Below are 17,359 nucleotides of genomic sequence, written 5' to 3'. Positions count from 1 at the left end.
CAGGCTAGAGTTCTGAGGCCTAGAGTTCAAGACCAGCCTGGGCAACAGCAAGATACTATCTCTATGAAAATTAAAAAAAAAAAAAAATTAGCTGGCTCAGTGGTACACTCCCTGTAGTCCTAGCTATTTAGGAAACTGAGGTGAGAGAATTGCTTGAGCCCCGCAGTTGGAGGCTGCTATGAGCTGTGATCATGCTCCCATACTTCAGCCTGGGCAACAAAGTAAGATGCCACATCTCTAACAACAGAAAAGTTCCAGGATTCATTTCCTCTGATTTTTCTAATGATATCGGCAAAATTTAAAAACTCCGTCTTCGTGATTTTTTAGAATGATATTGCCTGATCCTCCCTTTAAAAAATCTTTTCATAAACCAAACATAGTTGCAACCATCTTGCAGATCAGGAATCAGAATCTCTCCCTCTCTCTTCTTCAGAAGTGGTGAGACTTGACTCCTGGCCTTCCAGCCACAGTTATTGCTCACCTGAACTTAACTTTCTTAGCGGTCATACTTCATGTGGAAGAGAGTAGGCCACAGGATTGTTCCTTGCGGTCTGACTCCAAATGACTCTAACCACGAGGTTTCTACCACTTTGAGAGTGTTCCTAGTCCAAGTAGTCCTGGGCATTAGGAAACTCTGACATGGCAGCATTTTCCTGTTGCTTTTAGTGGTATCATCATGTATAACCTTAATGGTATCTTGGTTTGCGTGCATAGTAGTCCTGTTTTTCATAATACTGAGAAGAGGACACTTTGATTTGTGTTCCAGGAGAAAGGCATGAATGGGGAGGGATGGCCACAGTGAAAATGGGCATTTGCAATTTGGGGTATTAAAACTTGGAATTACGGACATGTAGGTACAAAATTTATGTACTCCTTCTCAAGCTTAAGTTCTGGTCTTTAGCTTTTGTCATCTTTCTTGATGATTCTTGAAATATCAAAAGGTATAAGATTGTGAATTTCGTGTTCTGGTTCAATTTCCTATCACAGCCCTATTGTGTTATTCCAGACATTACTAAGATACAGTTTGAGGGGCTCATGACCATGTTCGTTGGTCTCCCTTCCTTCCTTCCTCTGTAACTGCTCTACCCCTCACAGCATTCTCCCTGAAGCCAGCTTTAATGTGGCAGGACCCATCTCCTCTTCTGTTTCTGTGCAAGTCCTTAACTTGAGGTTTTCTCTCTCTCTTTTTTTTGGACATGGAGTGTCACTCTGTTGCCCAGGCTGTAGTGCAGTGGCACAGTCTTGGCTCACTGCAACCTCCGCCTCCTGGGTTCAAGCAATTCTCCTGCCTCAGCCTCCTAAGCAGCTGAGACTACAGGCTCGTGCCACCATGCCCGGCTAATTTTTATATTTTTAGTGCAGACTGGGTTTCACCGTGTTAGCCAGGATGGTCTCGATCTCCTGAACTCATGATCCACCAGCCTCTGCCTCCCAAAGCACTGGGGTTACAGGTGTGAGCCACCATGCCTGGCCATTTTTCTTTCTTTCTTTTTTTAAATCCCTCTCCCCAGAATAGGCCTGTACTTTCTCTCCTTAGTACTTTTTTTTCTGGTGATTCCCTTGCATAAGATGGGCTCCCTTTGCTTCTCTGCTTGCTGAAACTGTAGCCAGCCTTCAAAGTTTTCTAAAATCCTACTTTTTCCAAGTGTCCTGACAGCCCCATGTTAGCATGGGGGCGATGAGAAAAACAACTCTCTTTACTTTGATCCTTTTGTGGTATGAATTGTCTCTTACTCATGAGGCACTTGATTAAATAATCACCTTGTGTAAGTTCTGATTGTAAAATAGGGAGATGCTTTCATGTGTAGCTTTGTAGCTGCTCATCACATTCTTAGCCATCTGTTAATGTCTCTGTTTCACCTGCCAATTCACACTGTGGGCTCCTGAAAGGCAAGGATCGTGTCTTACAAGGTTTGACAGCTTTTCCTTATCTAGCACAGGGCTTAGCCCTGGAAGGGTCCCAGCATATGATTGTTGACTTGATAAGAGAACAGTGTCCACTGAAAGAGGACTGGGAATTTGAGTAGCTGCTCTGGAAACCTATTTAACTGACCACACTAGGCTGACTGTTAATTGCACCTAACTTGCCTTTGTGTTGGAATGATGCTCGGTCATAGACTCATTCATTTTGGTATTCCCCTTATCACTTGACTGTGGTAGGTACCCAAGAATATGAAACATTCAGAGATAACAAGTTGGCATCATGCTTCCTTGACTCCTTGTGAATTACCAGAAGAGGAGGAGGGCAGTTTATATTTTCTTTTTTATTGGAGCAAGGCAAGTTTAAATGGGCAGCGTTCCTTATTTAGGCATTTTTGTGCTTTGCTCTTTGCAGAGTGCTCTCCAGTTGTCTTCTGTGCTTCTAAGGGTTTTAAATAAATGAGACAAATAGGGCATGAGACTGAATGGCTTGAAGTTATATAAGAAGGTAGTGAAGTTTGGGGTCCAGTCCTAAGTCTTCATACTAAAAACTCCAGGGTGCATTCCACTGTAAACTAATGATGTTTATGAGCTCTCTTGAGTTCCATTAGGTGCTTTATAAGCATTATTGCTGATGCGCATGACGACTTTTCCAGGGAGGTATTACCTTCGTTTTACTAATGCCACAATGGGCCGAGGGTGTTAGCGTGGCCACTATGCTGAGGGCAGGGTTTGAATCCAGGTCTGCCTGAGAGACCCTGCTTCCTCCTACTGCACTACACTATTATGTTTTCTGACTTAGCTATAAGATGTCATTAAACGTATGCTTCTTGTTCATTCTTCATGTACCCTCTGTGCTAAACTCTTTAATTCATGCAATAACTGCTTTGAATGAGTCCAGCTTGTGTTATATGCTGCAAAATGTGACCTTAATCTCAAGGGACTCGGGATGTAGCTGAGAAAACAACAATAAGCAACCCAGAGATCTTCTCAATCAGTATAGATGTAGATATGCTAAGCTCGAAGGGTTTGGAGGGAAGGTGCCATTTCTGAATTTTGAGTACTCAGAAAATGTTTCCTTGGAATAGGTAGTAGGGTGTAGGCATCTGAGATTCTAGCTCAGTCCCAACCACTGCTGGGCTGCACTTTTTATTCTACGTTGTTTGGTTTTGCTTCTTTGGTGCTGATACACTTTGTTCAGACAGTTCAAAAAATATTTATTAAGCACTTACTATGTGCCAGTCAGTGTTGTAGGCACTGGAGGATGCTGTACTGAGTAGGACCGATTGAACATCTGCCCTCAAGGAATTTACAGTTTAATGAGAGGGTGCAGAGGGGGAAGCCAGACATGAAGGGGGTGCACGGATACAGAAGTGGAGTGTTTAGATGGTGGAACGTGCCACAAGGAGAATAAAATGGGATATGTGAAGTGGTGTCATCTGGATAAGGTCTGAGTGAGGAGGAGCAGGCAGCCAGTGTAAGCAGGTAAGAGCCCTGGGGAGGGAGGAGTAGCCAGAGTGCAATTGGTTTCTCCCTTTGCTGGCTCAGAAGCAGTTTCCAGGGACCTTGAAGCAAGCGAAAGGTCATTCCACAGCATATGGGATGTACTCAGCCCAGAGAGCTTCAGACCGTGCGCATGGGGCTGCCTCAAGGTGGAGGCTTGGGAGTCTGTCTCCTTTCACTCTGTTGTCAGTAACAGAGCCATTTCTTTTAAGTAGCTTTGTGTAGACAGAGTTCTTCTGCCTCTTGTTAAATTCAGATGATTTTCAAAGAAATGAGTATTTCAGAATTGCCATTGTTCTAGACCCATGGGACACACTGTTTGAGAATGGACATGCAGGCACTCTGAAGGCCAGTACTTAGAATGGCTTACTTTGTCTGCTTGAAGCTACATAGGTTGTCCTGGGGCAGGCAAGGTATTATAGAAGAGAATTACTTTATTGCTGTAACTTGCTACTAGCTTGTAGCTCAAGATTCTTTCCCTGTTTTTCTTTTTTATATTTCGTTTACAAAATTGTATTTTAAGGGGCATAAAAGAGTTTTACAAAGAAGGCTGGGTGCGGTGGCTCATGCCTGTAATCTCATCACTTTGAGAGGTCCAGATGGGTGGATCACTTGAGGTGAGGAATTTGAGACCAGCCTGGCCAACACGGTGAAACGCTGTCTCTATTATAAATACAAAAATCAGCTGGGTATGGTGGTGCACATTTCTAGTCCCAGCTGCTTGGGAGGCTGAGGCAGTAGAATCACTTGAACCTGGGAGGCGGAGGCGGCAGTGAGTGAGATCACGCCACTCTATTGCAGCCTGGGCAACAGAGTGAGACTCTATCTCAAAAGAAAATAATTTTACAAAGAGGTACAATTCTAAAGTTAAAAATAAGGTGAAAGTTGTGTATAGTTAAAATTAACCCTAAATTACCTGAAGTTTCCCGTGAAAGTACAACATACTCAATTCTGTAGTGAAACGACCCAAAAAGGCAATTAAAAAAAAATTTTAAGTTCTGGAATACATGTGCAGAACGTGCAGGTTTGTTACATAGGTATATATGTGCCATGGTGGTTTGCTGTACCCATCAACCCATCATCTGCTGTACCCATCAACCCATCATCTAGGTTTTAAGTCCCACATGCATTAGGTATTTGTCCTAATGCTGTTCCTTCTCTTTCCTCCCAACCTGTTACAGGCCCTGGTGTGTGATGTTCCCCTCCCTGTGTCCATGTGTTATTGTTCAACCCCCACTTATGAGTGACAAGATGCAGTGTTTGGTTTTCAGTTCCTGTGTTAGTTTGCTGAGGATAACGGTTTCCATGTCCCTGCAAAGGACATGAACTCCTTTTTACAGCTGCATATTTTTCCATGGTACATATGGGCCCCATTTTCTTTATCCAGTCTATCATTGATGGGCATTTGGGTAGGTTCCAAGTCTTTGCTATTATAAATAGTGCTGCAAGAAACATACATGTGCTTGTGTTTTTGTAGTAGAATGATATATAATCTTTTGGATATATGCCCAGTAATGGGAATTGCTGGGTCAAATGGTATTTCTGGTTCTAGATCCTTGAGGAATCACCACGCTGTCTTCCACAATGATTGAACTAATTTACACTCCCACCAACAGTGTAAAAGCGTTTCTGTTTCTCCACAGCCTTGCCAGCATCTGTTGTTTCCTGACTTTATAATTGCCATTCTAACTGGCATGAGGTGGTATCTCATTGTAGCTTTGATTTGCATTTCTCTAATGACCAGTGATGAGCTCCTGAAAGCAATTCTTATTAATGTTAAAATTTGAGAACCTATGAGCGTGATTAAAGAAGAAGCCACAAAAGAAAAACGGGCAATCCTGACATAGAACTCTCAGACCTCTAGCAATGACTAAAGGATGGGTGGGAATTTTGATATCTTCCTTCTTGCCAGTAGGTTTACACAATTCAGTATCAGAATAAGTCTTTAAATAAGTCTTTAGAGGCTTTGTTTCTTTTGAGGATTTTAAGGCCGCTCTAATGTGGGTTTAAATGTGGATTTCATGCATTTTCAGTAATAATACAATATAGGTCACTTGTATATTTCTTTAATCATTTAAGTAAACATGAATGGTAGCTCAAGAAACCTGAAAGGTAGGTATATCCCTGTCTCATATATGAGAAACTCAGGATTAGGAAAGTTAAAAAACTTATCTGCGAACACATATTTCTAGTAGGTAATAGAGCTCAAAATCAAATTTGTTGATTCAAAAGCTGCGCTCCTAACATTCTGTTTTGGCTCCCAATGCAAAAATATTATGTAAATATAAGCGATATGTATCATAAATAGAAATGTTTCAAAGTAAATTGAAAGCCCTGTGATGACAAGCTCATCATCTTTTCAGTCTGTGTTCATTTTGTTATATACCCAGAACCAACAGTAACTACATATCCTTCAGAAAAATTAAAGATAAAATGAGAACTGGATGAATAAAGCCACTGTTCACTATTGAAATAGTAAAGGCCAAATAAGCTTGTGATCAAATCGTTTTTTTTTTTTTCCCCCTATTAACAGTTGTCCTCTGAAGGCTTTCTGAAGGCTCTCTTTCAGACAACTGTCTCTGAACCTTTGTTTTTTTAAATGTCCCTAGTAAAATGGTTGTGTTGTTACAGCTTGAAGGCCTTTTGCTCAGCCCTCAGTGATAACCCATAGACTTGGACTTCCTTGTGAGAAGAACGACCATTATTATATTGTGTTAGTAGGCCTTGTGTTGGAGATGGCTTATTTTTAAAAAACAAATCCCATGTGATCTTATTTCTGTTTAACCAATGTTTTGCTTGAGTCTACCCAGCAAGGCCTTTTAAGACGCTGGGACACACAGGTGAATTTTATTTTCTCTTTACCCTTTGAGTAGTTAACTGCCTGGTGGATGAGATACTGGAGACGAGAATGAAGATTATAGGATACTTAAAGGCATTTATCATATGTATGTGTGTTATGTTTATAATGTGCTATATAGAAGGACATACTAAGGTTAAAGTTTCTAATGTTTTAGATTAAGCTGATAAATCTAGCAGCTTACTTTGGCTGAAGGTTGTAATATATAATTGCATGAGTTCTGCCCTGTTCATGAATGCCTAGAGATTTGAGTATGTATGTCTAGGCATATCTGTGCAAACAACTTGGAAGAATCTGGTAAAAAGTACTAATACCAGGATCAGCCTTTTAGGTGGTAGGAGAATCCACCCCAAAGGCAGTAGACTATCAGCCTTACTTCTCTAGGTTGCAAGCATCAGAAACTGTGAATGTCCCTATACTCACTTTGCTGGAAAGCCCACAGTCTTTTCTACAAAGTCTGTTGAACAAAGCTTGTTTATGATCTTGGGCTTTGGACTAGACCTGAGTTTGAATCTGGATTTTGCTGCTTACTAGTTGATTGACCTTTCTAAGCCTGGGTAGCCACATTCGTCATGAGCTCAAGAGCTCCCTTTTTGGCTTGTTGTGGATATTAAATGATACCGCTTGATACAGTCAAATTGTGGCACTCAGGTAAGCACTTCACAAGAAGTGGCAGTTCTGATTATTTTGTACTCTTTTAAAATTTGACTTTATTAAAGCACTGGCTTTAGGGTCCAAGCTATGGACTTTAACTGGACTCTAGTGTATTTCACAGGAAACTTTAGTTAAATCATCATCAACCTCAAATGTGAAGAACAGGTGAAGCAGCACTTCCAGAATGGCCAGAATTGAACTGATGGTGGCTTGTATTGCTACTCTTGCCTTAAGATTGTACCTATTGACCTTCTGTGATACATCAGTGCTTTCAAAGTTCTGGTTCATGCATGCAGCCCCACTTGGATATTTTATCTTGACTCTTGCATATTTTGTTGTACCTAGAAAAAGAGACTCAGGTGTTTCAGGGCATTGGGCTATTCCATTTCAGAGCCTAATGGAAGTGCTAGCGTTTTCGTAATTGGAACAGACAAGTGCCATGCTACATACGATGCTGTGACCACTGAGCAGCTTGTTCACGTGAGAAAACACATTTAAGGTTGTGACCATCTGAGCCTTGAAGAAACTGCTGTTGCAGTTTTGTTTGGCTCTAGTTCCATCCTGGGATATATGGAGTCATTTGGACTTTATTCTAAATTCCAGTAGTGGCAAAAAAAAAAAAAATGTGTAACTTGTATATAGATGGTTTTCTGTTTGATTGAGATAAGAGCATTGTCCAATACAAGCTGTATTGTTTCAAATCAGGAATACAGTGCCATCTGACTTGATCTAGGAAGCACAGAAAGAAGACATTGCAGATTGCATTCCCCAGTAAACCCCTGGTTTATTTTTTCCAGAAGGTTCTATATTAATCTGTTTGGGTTGTGTCTTACGTGATCTTGCTGAATCAGACAGAGCTAAGCTTATGAAACAAAGGCCAGTCTCAAATCAAATAAAAACATCACCACCATCCAGAAATGAGAGCCTAGAATATTCTAAAGATGCATACTTCTTTCTTACTATCTGGTGAATAAAATTGCTCATTTTTCTCTCAGCTGATAAATGTCACGTTTGCCCTAAATTTTATAGTGGCAATCTACTTTTTTAAGTTGGTGAGATAAAAGAATATTTGATAGCACTGTCAGACTAGTCTGAGATAAAATTCTCCGTATTCTCAGACCTTTAAGCGTTCTTAAATTGCGTGGGCTGAAGCTGTGTGTATGTTTTTCTTGGTGTCCTATTTCCATATCAAATTCGACTTAATTTTTGTATTTTAGTAATGAAGGTATGAACCCATTCTGTCAGGCTTCTTATGCCAGTTATTGTAGCCTTTAGTCAGCTTAGAATAGCATGAAAGGAAGTAATAAGCCAACTCTAAGAAGGTCCAGATGAAAAGGATTATAATATGGTACAAAAATAATAGCATGCCTGGCCCAGCCATGTGACTCATTTCTTTTGGAGTATCCCTTTTGACAGCTTTTTTTGAATCTCACATCAATCACAGTGCTGGGATTTTTGGCGGGGTGCTAGACTTTACCCTAATACTCATGATGGTAACTGCCAGAAGTGAACAAAGAGGAGAATTATAAATGAAACCTAACAGCATCACAAACATTTTTTTTCTTGAGCAGAAACAAAATTGGAAGTTAGATGATGTCTTTTTCATTGCCTCAAGAAAACCACTGCTTTATTCCAGTGAAAATAAGACCTTGAGGCATCCCCGTCTTTGGCAATAGGAACTATTCTTCTTATATTAGTTTCCATTCAGGAGCTTTCCTTCCCAAACCTTGTCCCCTACTTTAAGAGTAATTTTTTTAGGGCTTTAGGTTTTTCTCATGTTGCGGTGACTCAGCTTGCTTTTGGGTGGTTCTCAGTGCTGCCCGTAGTCCTGGGAAGAAACTCCTGTGAACTTCAGAGGAGCAGCAGATACGCAGGGTGCATCTAGAAATGAAAATTTGACCCTTTGTCCTCTCCTTTTCGTCTCTTTTTCATACAGGACCTCTTTCCTCCTGTGCAGACAGACTCTTGTCATGGTCATAGTCCATTATGCTGTTAAATGATCTGTACCACTGCTCTATGATGTGCTGTAATTTCAGGGAGTAGTTTCCTTTTGTATGACTTAATGCTGTAAATACATATTGCTCTGTAGCATGTGTGCTTCACTACTGAGTAGTAGTTCTAATAGACATATTCTTACCCAAGTAGTCCCAGCATTACAGAATACTAGGTTAAAATACATACCCAGGCCTGGTATGGAGGCTCACACCTGTAATCGCAGCACTTTGGGAGGCCGAGGTGGACGGATAACTTGAGGTTGGGAGTTCAAGACTAGCCTGACCAACGTGGAGAAACCCCATCTCTACTTAAAAAACTAAAATAAAAAAACATTAGCTGGTCATAGTAGCATATGCCTGTAATCCCAGCTGCTTGGGAGTCTGAGGCAGGAGAATAGCCTGAATCCGGGAGGTGGAGATTACAGTGAGCCGAGATTGCGTCATTGCACTCCAGCCTGGGCAACAAGAGCGAAACTCCGTCTCAAAAAAATAAAATAACCAATAAAAAAATAAAAAATATATTCAAAGAAATAAAATGTTATAGATACAGTCCAACTTGTTCTCTCTTGATTTTCTTTTTCCCTCTTCAGAGGAAAATTACCTGGAATTGGCACATCTCATTCCTATGCACTCATGTCAAAAATAACTTACAGTTTGCTTCTGAATTTATAGAAATGGTACTATAATTCATATGTACTTTTGAATCTTTATACATTTGATTTGAGAAGTATTTGTGTTGATGCATGTGGCTTTAGGTCATTTAATTTCTGAATCATGTTCATTGATTAAATGTGCCATAAATTATAGTTGATCCTCTTTGTTTGTGAATTCTGGATTTGCAAATTTGCCTGTTTGATAAAAATTTATTTAAAACCCCCAAATTAGTACAGTGCTTTTTCACCACAAAGTGGTGAAACATTTGTCACCTGATGTGCGGGTTCTCAGCTGAGGTTGAACAAGGCGACTCTGCTTTCTTCTTTCAGCATGCATATTGTACATGTGTGTCCTTTTTGCTTTTTATTTAGTGCCATACTTTTTGCACTTTTTTGCTTTTTTTTTTTTGGTGATTTTGCTATTTAAAATAGACTCCGACCATAATGTTGAGGTGCTGTCTAGTGTTACTAAGTGCAGGAAGGCTGAGATGTGCCTTATGGAGAAGATATGTATGTTGATAAGCTTTCTTCATGCATGAGTTAGAGACCTGTTGGCTCTGAGTTTAATGTTAATGAATCAACAATATATATCAAATGAGTTTAATATATAACAATATATATAAAATAAGTTTAATATACATTACTGTGTATAAAATAAGTTTAATATATATAACTATATACCAAATAAGAAACACACATAACACAGTTTTATATATTGATCAGTTGACAAAAATATTGCACCCAGAGGCTCTGGGCTCTGGGGAGCCTAACTCTGTATTTCCACTAGAACTAATGGTTCAGTGGTTAATAATTCAGTATCCATGGTGACTTTATGTAACATAACTGTGATGGTTAATATTGAGTATCTACTTGATTGGATTTAAGGATGCAAAGAATTGTTCCTAGGTGAGTCTGTGAGAGTGTTCTCAAAGGAGATTAACATTCAAGTCAGTGGACTGGGAGAGGCAGATCCACCCTCAATCTGGGTGGGCACCATCTAATCAGCTGCCAGTGTGGCTAGAATAAAGCAGGCAGAAGAAGATGCAAGGGCAGACTGGCAGAGTCTGCTGGCTTTCATCTTTCTCTCACACCCAGTGCTTCCTGCCCTTAAACATCAGACACCAAGTTCTTCAGCTTTTGGACTCTTGGACTTACACCAGTGGTTTGTCAGGAGATCTCGGGCCTTTGGCCACAGACTAAGGGCTGCACTATCGGCTGCCCTGCTTTAGAGGTTTTGGGACTTGGGCTGGTTCCCTTGCTCCTCAGCTTGCAGACGGCTTATTGCTGGACTTCAACTTGTGATCCTGTGAGTCAATTCTGCTAATAAGGCCAGGCATGGTGACTAACATCTGTAAGCCTCAGGTGGGTGGATCACCTGTCAGGAGTGTGAGATTGCCCTGGCCAACATGGTGAAACCCCGTCTCTACTAAAAATACAAAAATTAGCTAGGCATGGCGGTGCACACCTGTAGTCCCAGCTACTTGGGAGATTGAGGCAAGAGAACTGCTTGAACCAGGGAGGTGGAGGTTGCAGTGAGCTGAGGTTGTGCCACTGCACTCCAGCCTGGGCAACAGAGGGAGACTCTGTCTCAGGAAAAAAAAGAAAAGAAGGAAAACGACAAAAAAAAACTGCTAATAAACTTCTCTCTCTCTCTCTCTCTCTCTCTCTCTCTCTCTCTCTATATATATATATATATATATATATATATATATATATATATATCTCCTATTAGTTCTGTCCCTTTAGGAAACCCTGACTCGTAAAATAACTATTGCAATTAATGAGAATCAACTATCTCTTGCCCTATTGATGGGCATATAAGGTTATTACAAGTAATTTTACAATCAAAATCCTTGTCTATGTCACCGAATGCACAGTAATAAATTTCTCAAGGTTATATATTAACATTTAGAAGTGCAATTGTTGGGTCTTGGACATATTCAACTTAAATGATTACTGTTGAAATGCTTTCTGAAGTGGCTATATTCCCTTGATGTAGTTGATGTTAGTGGAGTTCATCCCCACAGGGTACACAGATTGTACCTACATATTATTAAATTAGCAAATTTTTTTTAGCACCTACATGGCACTAGATATTATGAGTACTAACAGTCAGCTGCCATCTAGGAGCTTACAATATATATCCAGTGATAAGTTTTAAAAACATAAAATTATTAATAGTTGCCATCCATTTTAAACTTTACTTTCGAGATGAATATAGATTGGGATTGTTTGTGGAAAGCTTAATATAATAGCAGCTAATATTTATTGAGTCTTTTTGTGGTGCTCTTAATACATTTAATCTTAATAAGGAGATAGATACTGTCATTAATTCCACATAACTGAAAAGGAAATTTAGATGCAGAGTTTGAGCAACTTGTCTAAAATCACACAGTAAATGACAGAGTCAGGATTTGAACTAGAGCCCCCTGGCTCGTAAGTGCCCAGTCTTAATTGTTGTGCTATGTATTCACCATTTAGTTTCATGGTTTTCGCTGGGACCAAGAGGTAGTCTTTTTTTACATAACAGGTAAAAACAATTCAAGGAAGTAGGGAGATCAGGCATTAGGAAGTGTGGAGTTGATTTTTTTAAGCTAGACAGTGGTGAAACAGAACATACAGAGGATCATCTCGGCTTAAATACTGATTATTCTGTCCATCTTTGATCTTTTGGTGGGAGAGATTCTTAATATCTTTGTTTTTCCACCACCCTTTACAAAGCCATTTAGCACTTTTGGGAGAAAGTGAAAATTTGTGTATTCCATCTGTCCTGGTTTATTTGTTCAAATGAGGGTTTCTTTACTTGACAAGAGTTGTTTTAATCTTCACTACTTTTTGAGGGCTTTTACTGTGTGATGTTTTATGTGTATTTCTCAGGACAATCCTACAATATCGTAGTATTTACTTAGTAAGTAGTTGAGGGATTTAGCCTGGGCACTCTGACGTCATTAGAACTAGGCACACATTCAACTACTCTGTACTCTTTTTTTGTTGAAGATAGAGTGAGAATGGGGGCCCTGGAGTAGATACATCTTGGGAAAGTGACATCCTTCAATAACAAGCTTGTAGGCTGTAAATTACAAGGGACGGCTTATCGAAATGGAATGTCACTATTGTGTTAATTTTTCATTATACTGTCAGAAATGAGAAATTGCAACTAAAGCATAATAAAGGGGTTTTGCGAAGCCACAAACTGTATCGTTGGTCTTCAGACCTATCTTACTTGTTGACTAGTAAAGTGAATGAGATTTATGAGATGTTCATAGTAAGATGAATGAGAAGAGTTGCTTCTCTATTTCTTAGAATCAATTGCTTCTTCTCTCTTTCTTTCCTCTTTTGGTTTTTCTCTTTGACCTTTTTTCCCTCTCCTTTCCTTTCCTTTCTCTTTCTCTTTCCCTCCCCTCTCTTTCCCCTTCCCCTCCCCCACCTTTTCCCCTCCTCTCCCCTCTCCTCTTTTTTGACAGAATCTCTCTCTGTTGCCCAGGCTGGAGTGCAGTGGTGCAATTATAGCTTACTGCAGCCTCTACCTCTTGGCTCAAGTGATCCTTCTCCCTCAGTCTCCTGAGTGGCTGAGACTACAGATTGCCGTCACCCCCAGCTATACTTTTTTTCTCCTATTACAGATGATTTGTATACTGTCTTCTGAAAGTATATACTCATGGCCTCCTGTGAAGGAATTAAGATTGTTTTTTGAATACTTGACTGCATCTGGTGCCAAAATACATTTTACATTTATGGCCCAGTATATAAAAGTTCTATAAATTCAAAGAAAAAACAAGCTTCATAAAACAATTCTTGTCTTTATATGCGAATGTTATTGCATTTTCTATGCCATTCTGTTCTTTTAAAACATACTGGTCTGACTTATTTTAGATGGAAAAGATGTACTGTATGATAAATAAATTCCAGAATTTCCTTCTAATACAGTATTGAAGCAACCTGGTCAGATGTAATTTAAACTCTTTGCTCATAAAACTCACAGTAAAGAAAGTGTTTACTCTTTAGATTTGTTTATAAGACTTCCTTAAGTCTTGTTGAGTTGCCAGTATCTTTTCCTTGTAGTAATTGCTAAGATTGGAAACATTTGCTTTTTCAAATTTTGACTGCATGATAAACTGGAGAATAATTGACTTCAGAGGATACTGAGAAAAGGGCTAAATTTTAGCAGGCATGTTAATATATTTGGGTGTATGGTCTCTTTTTTTCCCCCCCAGATAAAAGCATTTATATGAAAAATACTACATTTGTAAAGGAATTTTTTATTCTTTGATAACTCCTGATAACTTTTATTCTTTGATAGCTTCTGATGTATAGCTCTTGAGTTTTGCATATATTATGAGAATCTAGATAATTAGAGTAACAGATTTTGACAAACTTTTGTTTGAAATTTAATTTGATATCATCAACTTAATTTTTACTCACTTGAAAATTTACAGTAAAAAATACATGAAAACTAAAAGCACAGGGCGGCCTTTTGGGGTGTCTGTTCTAAATTGTAGCTGATTTCTGGGGCTTTTTGCATTATTTTCATATACTCTTTTACCTTGCTGATAACTTTATAGATAAATGTCCTTGTTTTTTTGTCTGTTTCTACCTACATCCTGGCCTCTTGACTTCAGTGGCAAAATAGTATCATAATAAAAGGTGGTTTGATATTTTGTTTCTAGGTGCCTACATTTTACATGGTAGCATTATTCTCATAAAATAATCCGTTTTCTTGGTTTTAGCTTTCTAATTTATAGTTAAACTATGAAAGCTGGAAAGACTTAAACCCAGGGGTTTTAATCCCAGCTTTGCCAGCCATTTCCTTAAGATCCCTGCGTTTTAACCCCACAGTCCGCAAACTAGATTAACTGTCACTGTTACCATCTTAGAGCATTGATATCGGATAAATCCTCCAAAGGGCTTTTGAGGGAAATGTTTTATATGTGATAATATGGGATGAGGAATATGAGGAATTACATTCTCTTCTTGTTACTATAAAGAAGTAACAAGAAGAGAATGTAATTTCTTGTTTCTATCAAATAGAAAATAACATTACACTCACTGCTAATGCCAAACATACCTATAAATAGTTTTTTCCATTAGTACACAAAAATATATTTTCAGTAGAATATGAGAAAACAATTAGGAATGAAAGATAAGAACATTTCTAATTACACTGCCCAGCTATAAGCACTGCTAACATTTTGGTATGCATTCTTCCAGTACGGTTTGTTTTGCTACATGCATCCGGATCATGCACATACTTTCTTGTCTTTAATTAGACTTTCAAGTGTTTGCAAAGTGATATACTAATGAGTATTTCACAGTTTAACTAGTTCCTTATTGCTTGACTCTCGGATGCTCACACACTTGTGTTCTGAACAGACTTGTAACTGAGTCTTGGCACACATTCTAAATCGTTTCTTAAGATGGCATCAGATACAGTGGTGAAAATAAAAAAAGTGGGTATTAAGAAAATTAGATGTGAGTTTTAACTTTGCCTTTCATTGTTGCTGAAACTTCTAAATCACTTTCTGTCCTGGGCTTCATTTTCCTTTCTAGTAACAGAGGTAAAATGGGCTAACCCCTGTAGGGGGTTTAATTCTGACTGCAAACATTTGGGATGTTTTACAGATAGGGAAACTAGTGCTGAAAAGGACTCTAGTATCCCTTTCTCTAATAAACTCTGTGTTTGAAGGTTTTATCCCCCCAGCCCCTACCCCTTGCTTGCTTTTTTTTTCTTTTTTTGGTGGTGCAGAAGGCCCTGAGTGCCCTGTGGTGTTTTAGAGTCATGGTCATAATCATCATAATCATTGATTATTGATTAATGCTGTCTAAAGCCAAGTCTGTCTTGACTTAAGGCAACCCTTTTATTGACAGAATCTCACTTTGTAACTTACTAACTTTAACTGTTTGCTTCAAAATCAGGAGTCCCCACAACTGATGAATGGATAAGCCAAATGTGGTATTTTCATACCATGGGGTATTATTTGGTCATAGGAAGGAATAAAGTGCTGATGAATGCGACAACATGGTGACTCTAGAAAACATTATGCCATGTCAAAGAAGCCAGTTACAAATGATTGCATATTTTATGATTCCATTTATGTGAAATGTCCATAATAGGCAAAACTATATATAGAGAAAGCAGATTAGTGGTTACCTAGGGCTAGAGACCCCAGGGAGGTTGGAGTAGCTGATAGTTGAAGGGTTCAACGTTTCTCATTGAAGCGATGAAAATGTTCTAAAATTGGTGGTGATAGTTGCATAACTCTGTGAATATACTAAAAACCACTGAATTGTGTGCATTACATGGGTGAATCATATGTTATAGGAATAACTCAATAAAGCTATTGTCCCCCCTCCCCCCCAAAAAAAACAAGAAAAACAAAATCTCCCAAAATAATCATACTGCAAATGATTCCAGAAACCTTTTGTTTCAAGTTTTTAGATGTTTCGATTATAATTAAATGGAAGCTGGTTATATTAAACTCCTTATACTGTATGTTGATAGTTTGTTTCCTGAAAATGTTGGTTTAGATCCCAATGTGAGGGGATGACTTAATTTTATTTACATTTGGAGTTTCCTTTGGGGACTTTTACTAAGATACTTGCTAATTGCAACAATTTATGATCTCTCTGTTGTTACTCAGTGTTTCTGAAGTGCTTTATAGAATAATCAGATGCTTCTGAAGAGTTAATATTTTGCTAGCTTCAATGGTAGGCTGAGTTTTTTTTTTCTCTCCTGTCCCGCCATACAGAGTCTCACTCTGTTGCCTAGGCTGGAGTGCAGTGGTACGATCTCAGCTCACTGCAACCTCCACCTCCTGGATTCAAGCGATTCTCCTGCCTTAGCCTCACAAGTAGCTGGGATTACAGGCGGCCACCACCACGCCTGGGTAATTTTTGTGTTTTTACTAGAGAAGGGGTTTCATCATGTTGGCCAGGCTGGTCTCAAACTCTTGACCTCAGGTGATCTGCTTGCCTCGGCCTCCCAAAGTGCTGGGATTACAGGCGTGAGCCACCACACCTGACTGTGGCAGGCTGAGTTTTCTGTTTGATATCTTGCACCTGCTAGACAATACTGTACATTAATATTTTTTGCTGTAGCAGACCCCAAACAGCTTCGAATTAATTTGATTTTTGTTGTTGTTGTTGGTGTTTACATTGGAATTCATGGCATTGAGTTTTGTTTTATTTGCCCGAGTGTTTTCTTGAGTTGATCATGAGGTAGTTGCCTGAGAGCCTCAGATACTACTCCTCTATTGGGACCCTTCTCTTAGATGTATTAATTACAGATAAATGAATTCAGCCAAAGAAAGCAGAAGTAGGGGGTAAGAATTGGGTCTTTCGGAAATCCAGACAAGATTTGGTCATTTTCAATGAAATTTTCATATCCTTTAAGAGTTTCACATCCTTAATGAGGTTGGTTGGTTGGTTTTTTTTTTTTTTCTTGTTTGTTTTTTCCACTAGATCCATAGATATTAAGGTTAAAATTGAGTCAATACATTTTGTGTTTTATTTACAGAGGCCTATAGGATACACACGGAGTTGTTAAGACTAAGAGATGAATGAAAAGAAAAACGTTGGCAGTTCTATCTTAAGTCTTTCTTGCCTGCCTTTGCATGTTGTCATGATATTAGCCAGAGAGCCAGGCTTTTAAACAAAAACATTAGTAAACCATAAAACATATCTTGAGACAATCTAGTACAAAAAAAGCAAATTTGGCAGACTATCTGAAGCAATTCCATGACCATTATTTCCAATACGTTAATCTATTTAGATATGCTTTG

General features: G+C 38.9%; 1 protein-coding gene and 1 long non-coding RNA gene across 12 annotated transcripts in view; both read left to right on the top strand.

Annotated features, from left to right (window-relative positions):
- Nucleotides 1-17,359, top strand: part of FMNL2 (formin like 2) — a 320,067-nt gene that overhangs the window by 11,234 nt on the left and 291,474 nt on the right. The window lies entirely within an intron of this gene.
- Nucleotides 1-17,359, top strand: part of LOC141584607 (uncharacterized) — a 46,701-nt gene that overhangs the window by 10,646 nt on the left and 18,696 nt on the right. The window contains exon 2 of the long non-coding RNA XR_012517757.1: nt 18-17,359. This exon is cut by the window's right edge and continues 18,696 nt beyond it. This is a non-coding gene — a long non-coding RNA (uncharacterized LOC141584607). The remainder of the gene's footprint in view (nt 1-17) is intronic.

Source organism: Saimiri boliviensis, chromosome 5 (assembly GCF_048565385.1).
Source record: "Saimiri boliviensis isolate mSaiBol1 chromosome 5, mSaiBol1.pri, whole genome shotgun sequence".
NCBI classification, from domain to species: Eukaryota; Metazoa; Chordata; class Mammalia; order Primates; family Cebidae; genus Saimiri; species Saimiri boliviensis.
This window is presented reverse-complemented; position numbering and strand designations above follow the sequence as displayed.